Genomic DNA, 12,801 nt, shown 5'->3' with positions numbered 1-12,801 from the left:
AAGCGGAGCACCCGGAGAAAACCCACGGGCAGAACGTACAAACACTGTACAGATACAGCACCCGTAGTCAGGATTGAACCTGGGTCTCTGGCGCTGTGAGGCAGCAACTCTGCCACTGCGCCACCAAACTGTGTCGCCACTTTACTGGGCCTGAAGGAGCTTCCTCTGAACACACAGTCATAGAACATAGAACAGCACCGGAACAGGCCCTTCGGCCCACAATGTCAGTGCTGGATATGATGCCAAGACCAACTCTTATCTGCTGCACATAATGAATATGGTTTATGTAATCACTAAGTTATTTTTCCTGCAGGATTTTCAAAATGACAGGTCTTTTTAATAGTTCAGTTTAGTTTATTGCCACGTGTACTGAGCTTTTTCACCGTGGAAACTGATAAGTGTATTTTAGTTACTGCAAGCTGAAGCCCCTGTCCCACGATACGAGTTTACCCAAGAGCTCTCCCGAGTTTAAAAAAAAAATCAAACTCATGGTAAGTACGTAAAATGTACGTAGCGGGTACGTCGGAGCTCGTGGGTATCTCGTAGCGGCTCGTAATGCTAACGGTAGGTACTCGGGAAACGTGGAAACTCTTGGAGTTTTTTCAACAGTGAAAAATTTCCAAGAGTTAAAAAATACTTGTGATGAAGCACCACGAGTTTGAATGTTGTTTTTTAACTAGGGAGAGCTCTTAGGTGAACTCGCATCCTGGGACAGGGGCTTAACAATACTATCGGCTGTATGTTCCCTTGTTCAATAAAGTATTGTTGCACTACTGCCAATAGAAGTGATTGCTTAGCAACTTCAATGGTCACTTGCAGTATAACTGACCGACTTTCTGAAGAAACAATGGAGACTTATTACTGCAGGGAGGTTACATGGAAAGAGTTTTTCCCCCAGACTGTTTATTTCCAAGACAGCTTTTTTTTCTACTTGTCAATTTCAAAATTAACTTTTAAGTAGTTTTGTAGTTCCCAATCAAAATCACATATTCAGCCCGCGTGGGAGGATGAGAGGAGATCTTATAGAGGTGTACAAAATCATGAGAGGAATAGATTGGGTAGATGCACAGAGTCTTTTGCCCAGAGTAGGGGAATCGAGGACCAGAGGACATAGGTTCAAGGTGATGGGGAAAAGATTTAATAGGAATCCGAGGGGTAACTTTTCACACAGAGGGTGGTGGGTGTATGGAGCAAGCTGCCAGAGGCTGGGACTAACCCATCGTTTAAGAAACAGTTGGACAGGAACATGGATAGGACAGGTTTGGAGGGTTATGGACCAATCGCAGGCAAGTGGGACTAGGGTAGATGGGACATGTTGGCCCATGTGGGTGAGTTGGGCCGAAGGGCCTATTTCCACACTGTATCACTCCATGATATCTTGTTCTCACACTTTAGAGAATTCCACAGATTCACAACTCTCTGGGTGAAAAAGTTTTTCTTCATCTTGGTCCTAAATGGCCTAACGCTTATTCTTAAACTGTGTGACCCCTGGTTCTGGACTCCCCCCCAACATCGGGAACATTTTTCCTGCATCCAGCCTGTCCAATCCCTTAAGAATGCTATATGTTTCTATAAGATCACCCTCTCATCCTTCTTAATTCCAATGAAAACAAGCCCGGCCGACCCACTCTTTCGTAAAATATTCTCTTCATAAAAAATGGATCACCAATTACTGAGGAAGCATCTGGTGTTCAGTAAAGTTCTTCAATCGTGCAGTAACTTGGCTGAATAGTGTCTGTAATGTATGAGATGTGGTGGGTGGATGGATTATGAGAGAATGATATACTAATGAATCTTTAATGTGGAATGTATAAAGAGAATGGAACCGTGACACTAAGTGCCGCACACAGGGACCACTTTGATTGTGTGCGGAGTTCCCGTCAGGGTCCAAGTGCAGTGGTTAACATGATCTGCCCGGTCACCGTACCGCTATTGCCTACATGCACGGCTGAACATGTACGGTATCCCCCACCCCACCCCCCAACACGCATGAACACGCCGGTCCACACGCAAACAGCTTCAGACAGATAGACACGCGCATCAACAGGAGACAGACACACACACATATAACTTCTCCAATTTCAGGTAGTCCCTGCTTTCTCCCTCTTTCCCCTCCCCTTCTCAGCTCTCCCACAGCCCCCTTCCTTTCTTCTTCCCGCCCCCACCCCACATCAGTCTGAAGAAGGGTCTCGTCCCGAAACGTAACCCATTCCTTCGCTCCATAGATGCTGCCTCACCCGCTGAGTTTCTCCAGCATTTTTGTCCTCCTTCGATTTTTCAGCATCTGCAGTTCCTCTTAAACATGTAAATATAATGCATAATCATGTGTCGGAAGGAACTGCAGACGCTGGTTTAAACCAAATATAGACACAAAAATGCTGGGGTAGCTCGGTGGGACTGGCAGCATCTCTGGAGAGAAGGAATGGGTGACGTGTATTGTCTTCCCGATGACTGGTTAGCACGCAACAAAAGCTTTTCACTGTACCTCGGTACACGTGACAATAAACTGAACTGAATAAAGCCACAAAGGGCAGGAGTAACTCAGCGGGTCAGGCAGCATCCCTGGAAAACATGTTTCCTGCCTTTAGCATGTCCAATCCCGTAATAATTTGATATGAAGAGTGCTGGCCAAGTGTTTGACAAGAGACAACTTACAGGACCCTCATGTCTTCAGTGACCTTGGTCTCGCGCCATCGACAAGGGTCTGTGAACACGTCGCTTCCCCAAGATGCTCCGGTTTCATCCCAACTCACAAAGACAGGGCAGTCACGGTGGCGCAGCGGTAGAGATGCTGCCTTGCAGCGAACACACCGCCGGAGATCCAGGTTCATAGAAACATAGATAATAGGTGCAGGAGTAGGCCATTCGGCCCTTCGAGCCTGCACTGCCATTCAATATGATCATGGCTGATCATCCAACTCAATATCCTGTACCTGCCTTCTCTCCATATCCCCTGATCCCTTTAGCCACAAGGGCCACATCTAACTCCCTCTTAAATATAGCCAATGAACTGGCCTCAACTACCTTCTGCGGCAGAGAATTCCACAGATTCACCACAAATGTTTTTCTCATCTCGGTCCTAAAAGACTTCCCCCTTATCCTTAAACTGTGACCCCTTGTTCTGGACTTCCCCAACATCTGGAACAATCTTCCTGCATCTAGCCTGTCCCGCCCCTTATCGATCCCGATTGCGGGCGCTGTCTGTCCGGAGACTTACGTTCCCCCCCGTGACCTGCGTGGGTTTTCTCCAAGATCTTCGGTTTCCTCCCACACTCCAAAGACCTCCAGGCATGTAGGTTAATTGGCTTGGTAAATGTAAAAAATTGTCCCTAGTGTGTGTAGGATGGTGTTAAATGTGCGGGGATCGCTGGTCGGCGCGGACCTGGTGGGCCGAAGGGCCTGTTTCCGTGCAGTATCTCTTAACTTAACTAAACATGCCATTTATAGTCAATAGGCTGTTGTGAATCTCTCCTGCCATGTTGGCCCAGAGTGCCGGAGTAACTCAGTGGGTCAGGCAGCATCTCCGAAGAACGGATATAGCTGACGTTTCGGGTTTCATGCAGGCAACATTCCGAGTTCCATGGATTCCCCTGCTCCTTTAACAAAAATGTAAGACCCTGATACAATCTGGAAAGACTAGTTATCGCTGCATTCAATGTTAAGCCCCCAGGCTGCGGTTATACACAGAAGAAAGAGATCTTGTTCTTTAACCTGACGTTTGGCTTCTTGGAACTGAATAGGAGATCAACAACTCCATTTAGCCCCACCTACATTCCTCAAAACATACTAGCAGTGATGGCCAACCCATGTGTCTCTGCACTTCTTTGGGAGAAGGAGAACAGCACAAATGTAGAAACAAGGAACTGCATGACAAAATGGGTAGGAAGGAACTGCAGATGCTGGTTTACACCGAGCTTAGACACAAAGTGCTGGAGTAACTCAGCGGCTCAGGCAGCATCTCCGGAGAAAAGGAATAGGTGACATGTGGGTACCTTCGCATGCCTCCAGTATCCCCACCCCCATCCCCGACTCAGTCTGATGAAGGGTCTCGACCAAAAACGTCACCTATTCCTTTCCTCCAGAGACGCTGCCTGTCCCGCTGATTTACTCCAGCTTTTTGTGTCTATCTTTGGTTTAAACCAGCATCTGTAGTTCCTTCCTACATTCCCAGTACCCTGGGATCAGTTTCCCACATATTGCCCTTAGATTAACCAGAACTGGTGAGATCTTGTTCAGCCCCTTTGAGGTCAGTCGCTAGTTTCTCATTCACCAGTGGCCACCACCACACATAGTGTGCACCTCACAGCACCAGTGACCCGGGTTCGATCCTGACATTGGGTGCTTGTCTGTGTGGAGTTTGTACGTTCTCCCCGTGACCTGCGTGGGGTTTTCTCCGAGATCTTCGGTTTTCCCCACGCATTCCAAAGACATACAGATTTGTAGGTTAATTGGCTTGGTATAAATGTCTAGTGCCTGTAGGATAGTATTAGCACGCGGGGGATTGCTGGGCTGAAGAGCCTGTTTATGCACTGTATCTCTGAACTAAACTAAAAATAAATAGACAATACTAGTCCCAAACCAGGAGTTTTCTCCAGAACATGAAGTACGAATAAGGGGTAGGCCATTTAGGACTGAGATGAGGGACAAACTTTTCCACTCAGAGAGTTATGAATCTGCAGAATTCTCTGCCACAGTGGAGGCCAATTCACTGGATGAGAGAGTTAGATAAAGGAATCAAGGGGTATGGGGGAGAAAGCAGGAACGGGGTACTGATTTTGGATGATCAGCCATGATCATATTGAATGGCAGTGCTGGCTCGAAGGGCCAAATGGCCCACTCCTGCACCTCTTTTCTATGCTTCTAAAAGACAAAAATAATGTCCCCAAGTCTATGTGTGCCGAAGGGCCTGTTTCCGCGCTATATCTCTAAACTAAACAAACCCGTGTGCGATATTCACCCTGTGCATTTGTCAGTCCTACTTCGCTCGAAGTGACCTCTGAGCCACCAATCCCATATTATCAGGGCTTTATCACTTCAATTAATCTCTCCCCCTCTGCCAGTGTTCATGCGCTCAGTGTGATTAGATTTTGGGCAAGAGGATTAGGCAATCAAATCGATTAAATCTGCTCCTGAAGTTAAATAAGCAGAAAAATGCCGGAGCTGAGAGCCACAACCTGCTGGTTACAGAGTCGAGGGTGTTTTATTGTCATGTGTCCCGAAAGGGAACAATGACATTCTTATTTGCAAGCAGCACAACAAGTAACTAATCATAGTACTCTGTAAAACCCATAACAAAACAATAAAAATTTAAAAACTGTACCGTATACAGAGCCCTCCATAATGTTTGGGACAAAGACCCATCATTTATTTATTTGCCTCTGTACTCCACAATTTGAGATTTGGAATAGAAAAAATCACATGTGGTTAAAGTGTTTTAAAGGCCAATTTTATACATTTTGTTTTTTCCATGTAGAAATTACAGCTGTGTTTATACATAGTCCCCCCATTTCAATAGACAATAGGTGCAGGAGTAGGCCATTCTCAAAGTTCTTTAGTAACTTGTCAGTTTCTTTGTTGAACTAAATTAAGGCGCATGTTGCAATCAAAAGCGCTTGAACAATTGGTTGGGAAGAAAGCCAAACTGTAAGAAAGACGACTGCGCCTCCTTTTCAAGAGCAGCCAGCTCTTGCACGGTCGGTGCCAAAGCATCAACATGACCCAGCACCGCCATTCAATGTGATCATGGCTGATCATCCCTAATCAGTACCCCGTTCCCCATATCCCCTGACCCCGCTATTCAGGGCACCATAATGTTTGGGATACATGGCTTCACAGGTGTTTGCAATTGCTCAGGTGTGTTTAAATGCCGCCTTAATGCAGGTAAAGAGAGCTCTCAGCACCTAGTCTTTCCATCACCTTTGGAAGCTTTTATTGCTGTTTATCAACATGAGGACCAAAGTTGTGCCAATGAAAGTCAAAGAAGCCATTATGAGACTGAGAAACATGAATAAAACTGTTCGAGACATCAACCAAACCTTAGGCTTAGCAAAATCAACTGTTTGGGACATCATTAAGAAGAAAGGGAGCACTGGTGAGCTTACTAATCACAAAGGGACTGACAGACCAAGGAAGACCTCCACAGCTGATGATAGAAGAATTCTCTCTATTATAAAGAAAAATCCACAAACACCTGTCCAACAGATCAGAAACACTCTTCAGGAGCCAGGTGTGGATTTGTCAATGACCACTGTCCACAGAAGACATCATGAACAGAAATACAGAGGCTGCACTGGAAGATGCAAACCGCTGGTTAGCCTAAAAAATAGGATGGCCAGGTTACAGTTTGCCAAGAAGTACTTAAAAGAGCAACCACAGTTCTGGACAGATGAGACGAAGATTAACTTTTATCAGAGTATGGAGGAGAGAAGGAACTGCCCAAGATCCAAAGCAGACCACCTCATCCGTGAAACACGGTGGTGGGGGTGTTATGGCCTGGGCATGTATGGCTGCTGAAGGTACTGGCTGACTTATCTTCATTGATGATACAACTGCTGAATTCTGAAGTGTATAGACACATCCTACGTGCTCAAGTTCAAACAAATGCCTCAAAACAAGCGTAAGCTAAAGATGGCTGAAATACAGGCCTGGCAGAGCATCACCAGAGAAGGCACCCAGCAACTGGTGATGTCCATGAATCGCAGACTTCAAGCAGTCATATATGCAACAAAATACTAAACATGACTACTTTCATTTACAAGACATTGCTGTGTCCCAAAACATTATGGTGCTCTGAAATATGGGGACTATGCATAAACACTGCTGTAATTTCTACATGGTGAAACCAAAATGTATTAAAATGGCCTTTAATAAAATCTGACAATGTGCACCTTAACCACATGTGATTTTTTTCTATTACAAATCACAAATTGTGGAGTACAGAGGCAAATAAATAAATGATGGGTCTTTGTCCCAAACATTATGGAGGGTAGAGATACTGCCTTACAGCACCAGGGACCCAGGTTAGATCCTGTCTGTGTGGAGTTTGTACGTTCTCCCCTTGACCGAGGTAGCGTGAAGCGTAGAGGTCCAAACAGGTGTGCTGCAAGCATCGACAAGCTGTGTTGTCAAGCTGGAAAAGGTACAGAGAGGATTTACGAGGATGTTGCCAGGACGCGAGGGTGTGAGCTATAGGGAGAGGTTGAGAAGGCTGCAACGCTATGCCCTGGAGCACAGGGGAATGAGGTGAGATCTTATCGAGGTGTATAAGATGATGAAAATAGATCGGGTAGATGCACAGTCTCGTGCCCAGAGTAGGTGAGTCGAGGACCAGACATAGGTTCAAGATGAAGGGGGAAAGATTTAATAGGAATCTGAGGGGTAACTTTTTCCACACAAATGGTGGTGGATGTATGGAACAAGCTGCCAGAGGAGGTAGTTGAGGCTGGGACTATCCCAATGTTATGCAGGTACATGGATAGGACAGATTTCAAAGGAAATGGAGCAAATGCAGGCAGGAGGAACTAGTGTAGCTGGGACATGTTGGCCAGTAAGGGCGAGATGGGCCGAAGAGCCTGTTTCCACACTATGATGCTACTAGCAACCTGGGCCTTTCCTCTCTAGATGTGGGAATGATCACAATGACCCTTGCGGAAGTCTCGAGATTTGGCAAAGCAAACACAGGGATGTAGAAACAAGGAACTGCAGATGTTGCTTTTAGTGCTGAGGTAACTCAGCAGGTCAGCACCTCTGAAATGCAGGGATGTTTCCTATCTGCACTCAGTCCTCTTCTCACTGGTATCGCTGGGCAGGAGATACAGAAGCCTAAGGTCACACACCAGCAGCTCCAGGGATAGCTACTTTCCTGCAACCATCAGCTTCATGGAATGACCTCACCAACTTTATTTTAGAGTGGAGATTGATAAGATTCTTGATTAGCACATCTGTCAGGGGTTATGGGGAGAAGGCAGGAAAATGGGACTGAGATCAGCCATGGCAGAATAGACTTGATGGGCCGAATGCTCTAATTCTGCTTCTATCACCTATAAGCTGATGAACAAATCTCATCCTACCTCAGCTGATGATCTCTTGCACTACCATGGACTTGGTGTATTTCTCCAGTTGTGATTTGCACTAATATCTTGGGGTTTTTTTGCAGTTTGTTTTCATTTCTACTCTCTTGGGGAATTAACATGCAATTCATGTCTAATTCATGCTTTTTGTGTCGTCCGAGTCTAGGTGCCTGCGCTACTCCAAAGTTTGTAGGTTAAATGGCATGGTATAATTGGAAATTGTTCCAAGTGTGTAGGATAATGTTAGTGTGCAGGGAATGCTAGCGGGAACGGACTCAGTGGGCTGAAGGGCCTGTTTCTGCACTGTATCTCTAAACTGAGGGACATTGAGTATATGCAAACAGATGAGTTGGTTTTGGCATCTTGTTCAGCAGACATTGTGGGCTTTAACACAGTCCCTATGCTGGTAGATTAAAATGCTGGAGAAACACAGTGGGTGAGGCAGCATCTATGGAGCGAAGGAATAGGTTACGTTGTGGGTCCTTCTGCATTTTTTTTGTTCTCTGGCTTGGTGTTTTATATAAATCTCTTTCTGACACCTTAAGACAGTCTACTATGTGTACAAGCTGTTTTATCAATGTGCAAAGTCAACACTGCAGGTGGAATGTGAAATTAAGAGGGTAAATAGTACACAAGAGGATTTGAATGGAAGCCTTCCTGGGGTGGGAAATTGCAACCTTCACGTGGCCCGCCCTGTTTCGACGAATGCAATCAACCTGGCGTGCACAATCAAGTAAGATCAAATAGAACAAGTTGTCCTACAACTTTAGGCTGTGCATGCCCTACGCAAGAAGCCTTCCTAACTATACTGTGTTCCTCTATCGCCACAACAGATCAACAGCAGATGCTATCTCACTGCTTCTGTTCTGGGCCATCTGCATTACAGGAAAACACAGGACTTAATGGGATAAAAGTTGAAATTAATGGGCAGCTCAAAAATCTGAAACTTTAGCCTAGAAACCCGACATTGAGGGGCAACTACAAAACCAAGATGGAATTAGAGGGTATAACATTTCAATCTTGGTAAGCATTGCTGGCAAGGTACCAAATTAAGAAAGAACTGCAGATGCTGGTAAAATCGACGGTAGACACAAAATGCTGGTGAAGCAGCATCTCATGGGCAACGTTTCAGATCAAGACCCTTCTTCAGACTGATGTCGGGGAGGGGGTGGGACAAAGATAGAAAGTAGGCGGAGACAGTTGGACTAGTAGGGGAACTGGGAAGGGGAGGAAGAGAGAAAGTAAAGGCTATCTGAAGTTAGTGATGTCCTTTCTTCAGACCCAAAACATCACTTTGGCCCACCAGCCAATGATCCCTGCACGATCCTACACTAGGGAAAATGTTAGCAAGGCAAATATAACCTATAAAATTCCATGGAGTGGGGAGCACACGGGTCACGGTGAGAAGGTACAAATTCCGTACAGACAAGCTCCCAAAGTCAGGATTGAACCAAGGTCTCTGGCACTGCAAGACAGCAACTCTACTGCTGCACCACTGTACAAATGTTCGGTGAATGTACGTTTTTACTGGGTCGTATGCAAAACAATAAAAGGGGCCAGAACCAGGGGCCACAGTTTAAGAATAAGGGGTAAGCCATTTGGAATGGAGACGAGGAAACACTTTTTCTCAGAGAGTTGTGAGTCTGCGGAATTCTGCCTCAGAGGGCAGTGGAGGCTGGTTCTCTGGATACTTTCAAGAGAGAGCTAGATAGGGCTCTTAAAGAGTCAGGGGATATGTGGAGAAGGCAGGGACGGGGTATTGATTGGGGATGCTCAGCCATGATCACAGTGAATGGCGGTGTTGGCTCGAAGGGCCTAATGGCCTACTCCTGCACCTATTGCCTATCGTTGAATTGAGTGATCAGAATGGTTGCTTGAGGAAACTACCATTTCACCTAATCTGACCATACACCACCAGACAACGGTTCAGTTGAAATTCAAGAGATACGGGGCAATCAGTCATGGAAAATGTATATCGGCAAGCTGTGCACAAACTGTGACCGAGCACTCAAGCCGGGAGGTTCATTGAACCGTGGGATCAAAAATTTAAAGAGTAAATATGTAATTTAATTATAATGGAACCAAAGTACACAAGAACTGAACTTCAGTCTGCTATTTGTGCTGGCCATGAATTAAAATTAAACAAATCTGATTTGTCTGCGAATTGTTCATATCCCATCAGTTCCTGTCTGTTGTATTTTCCACGAGGGGGGAGGCGTGTTAGTCAGCCTACAGGCTGCCTACAATAGGATCCACCCCACACACAGAACGCCATCATCAAAGCCCAGGACTGGTGTGACCAGTTTGATCTCTGCCTTTGTAAAGGCTTCTTCCACCTTTCCTGGGAAATTTACCATTAAAAAGTCAGGGTGAAATTTTTTTTGGTACAGTATTAGGTTACCTCCCTCAAGCTTGTGACCACTTGAGGAAGCAGTACAAGTATAGAAACCCAGTTCACTCCCTCACCCCCTCCTTGAAAGCAAATATCATCCTTAACCATCTGACACACGGAGAACCCTGTCCAAGGTCAACCCGTGGAAAGCAGTCGGACCCGACAACATCCCAGGACGTGTGCTCAAGGAATGTGCTGAGGAGTTAGCAGATGTGCTAACAGACATCTTTACCATCTCCCTCAGTCAAGCCATTGTCCCCACATGCCTCAAAACTTCCACAATAATCCCCATAGCGAAGAAACCAGTTGTTGCCTGCCTAAATGACTACCGCCCTGACCCCAATAATAATGAAGTGTTTTGAACGCCTGGTGAAACCCCACATTACTGCCAGCCTCCCCTCATCGTTAGACTCCCTCCAGTTTGCCTATCGCCCCAACCGTTCTACAGAGGATGCCATCTCTACCACGCTGCACACAGTACTCACGCATCTGGAAAACAAAAACACATACGCCAGAATCCTGTACATTGACTATAGCTCAGCGTTTAACACCAACATCCCACAGAGACTTGTGGAGAAACTAACCCTGCTGGGCCTCAACACCACCCCGTGTCACTGGATCTTGGACTTTCTGACAGAGACCACAGTCAGTCCTTGTTGGCAAGAACACTTCAGGCTCGATCACGCTGAGCACCGGCTCCCCTCGAGGCTGTGTGCTCAACCCACTGTTCACATTGCTCACACATGACTGTGCTGCCAGATTCAGGGACAATAAGATCATAAAATTCGCGGATGACACAACAGTGGTGGGACTCATCAGCGGAGATGACGAATCAATGTACAGGGAGGAAGTAAAACAACTAATGGACTGGTGCGGCAAAAATAATCTAGAATTAAATGTCGACAAAACAAAGGAGATGGTTGTCGACTTCAGGAGGGCGCAGCCAAAGCATACACCCCTCAACATCAGTGGCACCACAGTGGAGAGAGTGGAGAGCATAAAGTTCCTCGGTGTGCAAATTACAGACAGTCTCACCTGGTCCATCAAACGGGCCCATCGGCGACTGCACTTCCTGAGGAAACTCAAACAGGCCTCAATCCCCACCAACATCCTCAGGACTTTCTACAGGGGCACGGTGGAGTCCGTACTCACGTACTGCATAAATACGTGGTACTCCACCTGCAACTGCTCGGACAGGAAGGCTCTGCAGAGGGTAGTGAGGGGAGCAGAGAGGATCATTGGCGTCTCCCTACCTTCGGTACAAGAACTGTTCCATAGCCGCTGTCTGAAAAAAGCTCAGAGAATTGCTAAGGACAAACTGCACCCCCTCCACATACACCTGGATCTCCTGCCATCAGGCAAGAGACATCACAGCATCAAAGCCCAGACTACAAGAATGCTAAACAGCTTCCTGCCACAGGCTGTGAGGCTGCTAAACAGCCACTCTGTACTCAGTCACCTGATTCTGCGGCTTGGCACAGACACTTTAATAACTGGCACTGGCCACTCAAATCATCTGCCCCGGACATTTCTATGATTGGTTTTACTGTATTTTAACGTTGTTGTTTTACCTGCTTTGAACTATTTATACTGTTCCATCAGGGACTGGATTGTTTTTAGTGTTATTATGTGTGAAATGTTTTAAATTCCATGTTCCATGCTCCGGTATTCCCTGAGAAACGTCTTTTCATTTTGCACTGAACTGTTGCTTGCAAGATAACAATAAAGGTTGGTTGTTGGTTGATTGATTGATTGACTAATGTTGACCTACATTGTTAAACTTTCAACTGCCCCTGAAATGACCCAATAATTTGCCAAATTTAGAATGCAAACGTAATCATAGCTTGGAAGAACTGGTGAACATGGGAGACCAATTAATTGCCCCGTTTCTCCCACAAAATGGATGGAAAATCTACTCAAAGCAAAACAGACCACATCTAGCTCTGGGCACCTGTACCCAAACATTCAGGGCTTACCAGTGAACACCCCCCCCCCCCCCCCCCCCCCCCAAAGCTGCCCCATTGACACTCAGAAACAGCAACACAAGCTTCTGCTGTTGAAACTGATCAATTACCACCCCCAATTGTAATCACCTCTGGAAACATTTGTTTGCCACCATTTGTGGTTCTCATTTTCTACACTTCTAAGTCTGCAATCACTACCCCATGCCCATTCTATCTTAGGGAGGTAAAGAGCTCCAAACTATGGATCTGCCTTGGGTCACGTGCTCACTATTTCTTGGAACTGTTTGTACTCGGATGAGGTGAGACGCATAGCATACAATCTCTTGTTCAACCAAAAATGTAATCTTATTCCAAAGTAAAAAAGAATCAATGAATA

Source organism: Leucoraja erinacea, chromosome 9, assembly GCF_028641065.1.
Source record: "Leucoraja erinacea ecotype New England chromosome 9, Leri_hhj_1, whole genome shotgun sequence".
Classification (NCBI taxonomy): Eukaryota; Metazoa; Chordata; class Chondrichthyes; order Rajiformes; family Rajidae; genus Leucoraja; species Leucoraja erinaceus.
The sequence above is the reverse complement of the archived record's forward strand: the minus strand, read 5'-3'. Positions refer to the sequence as shown.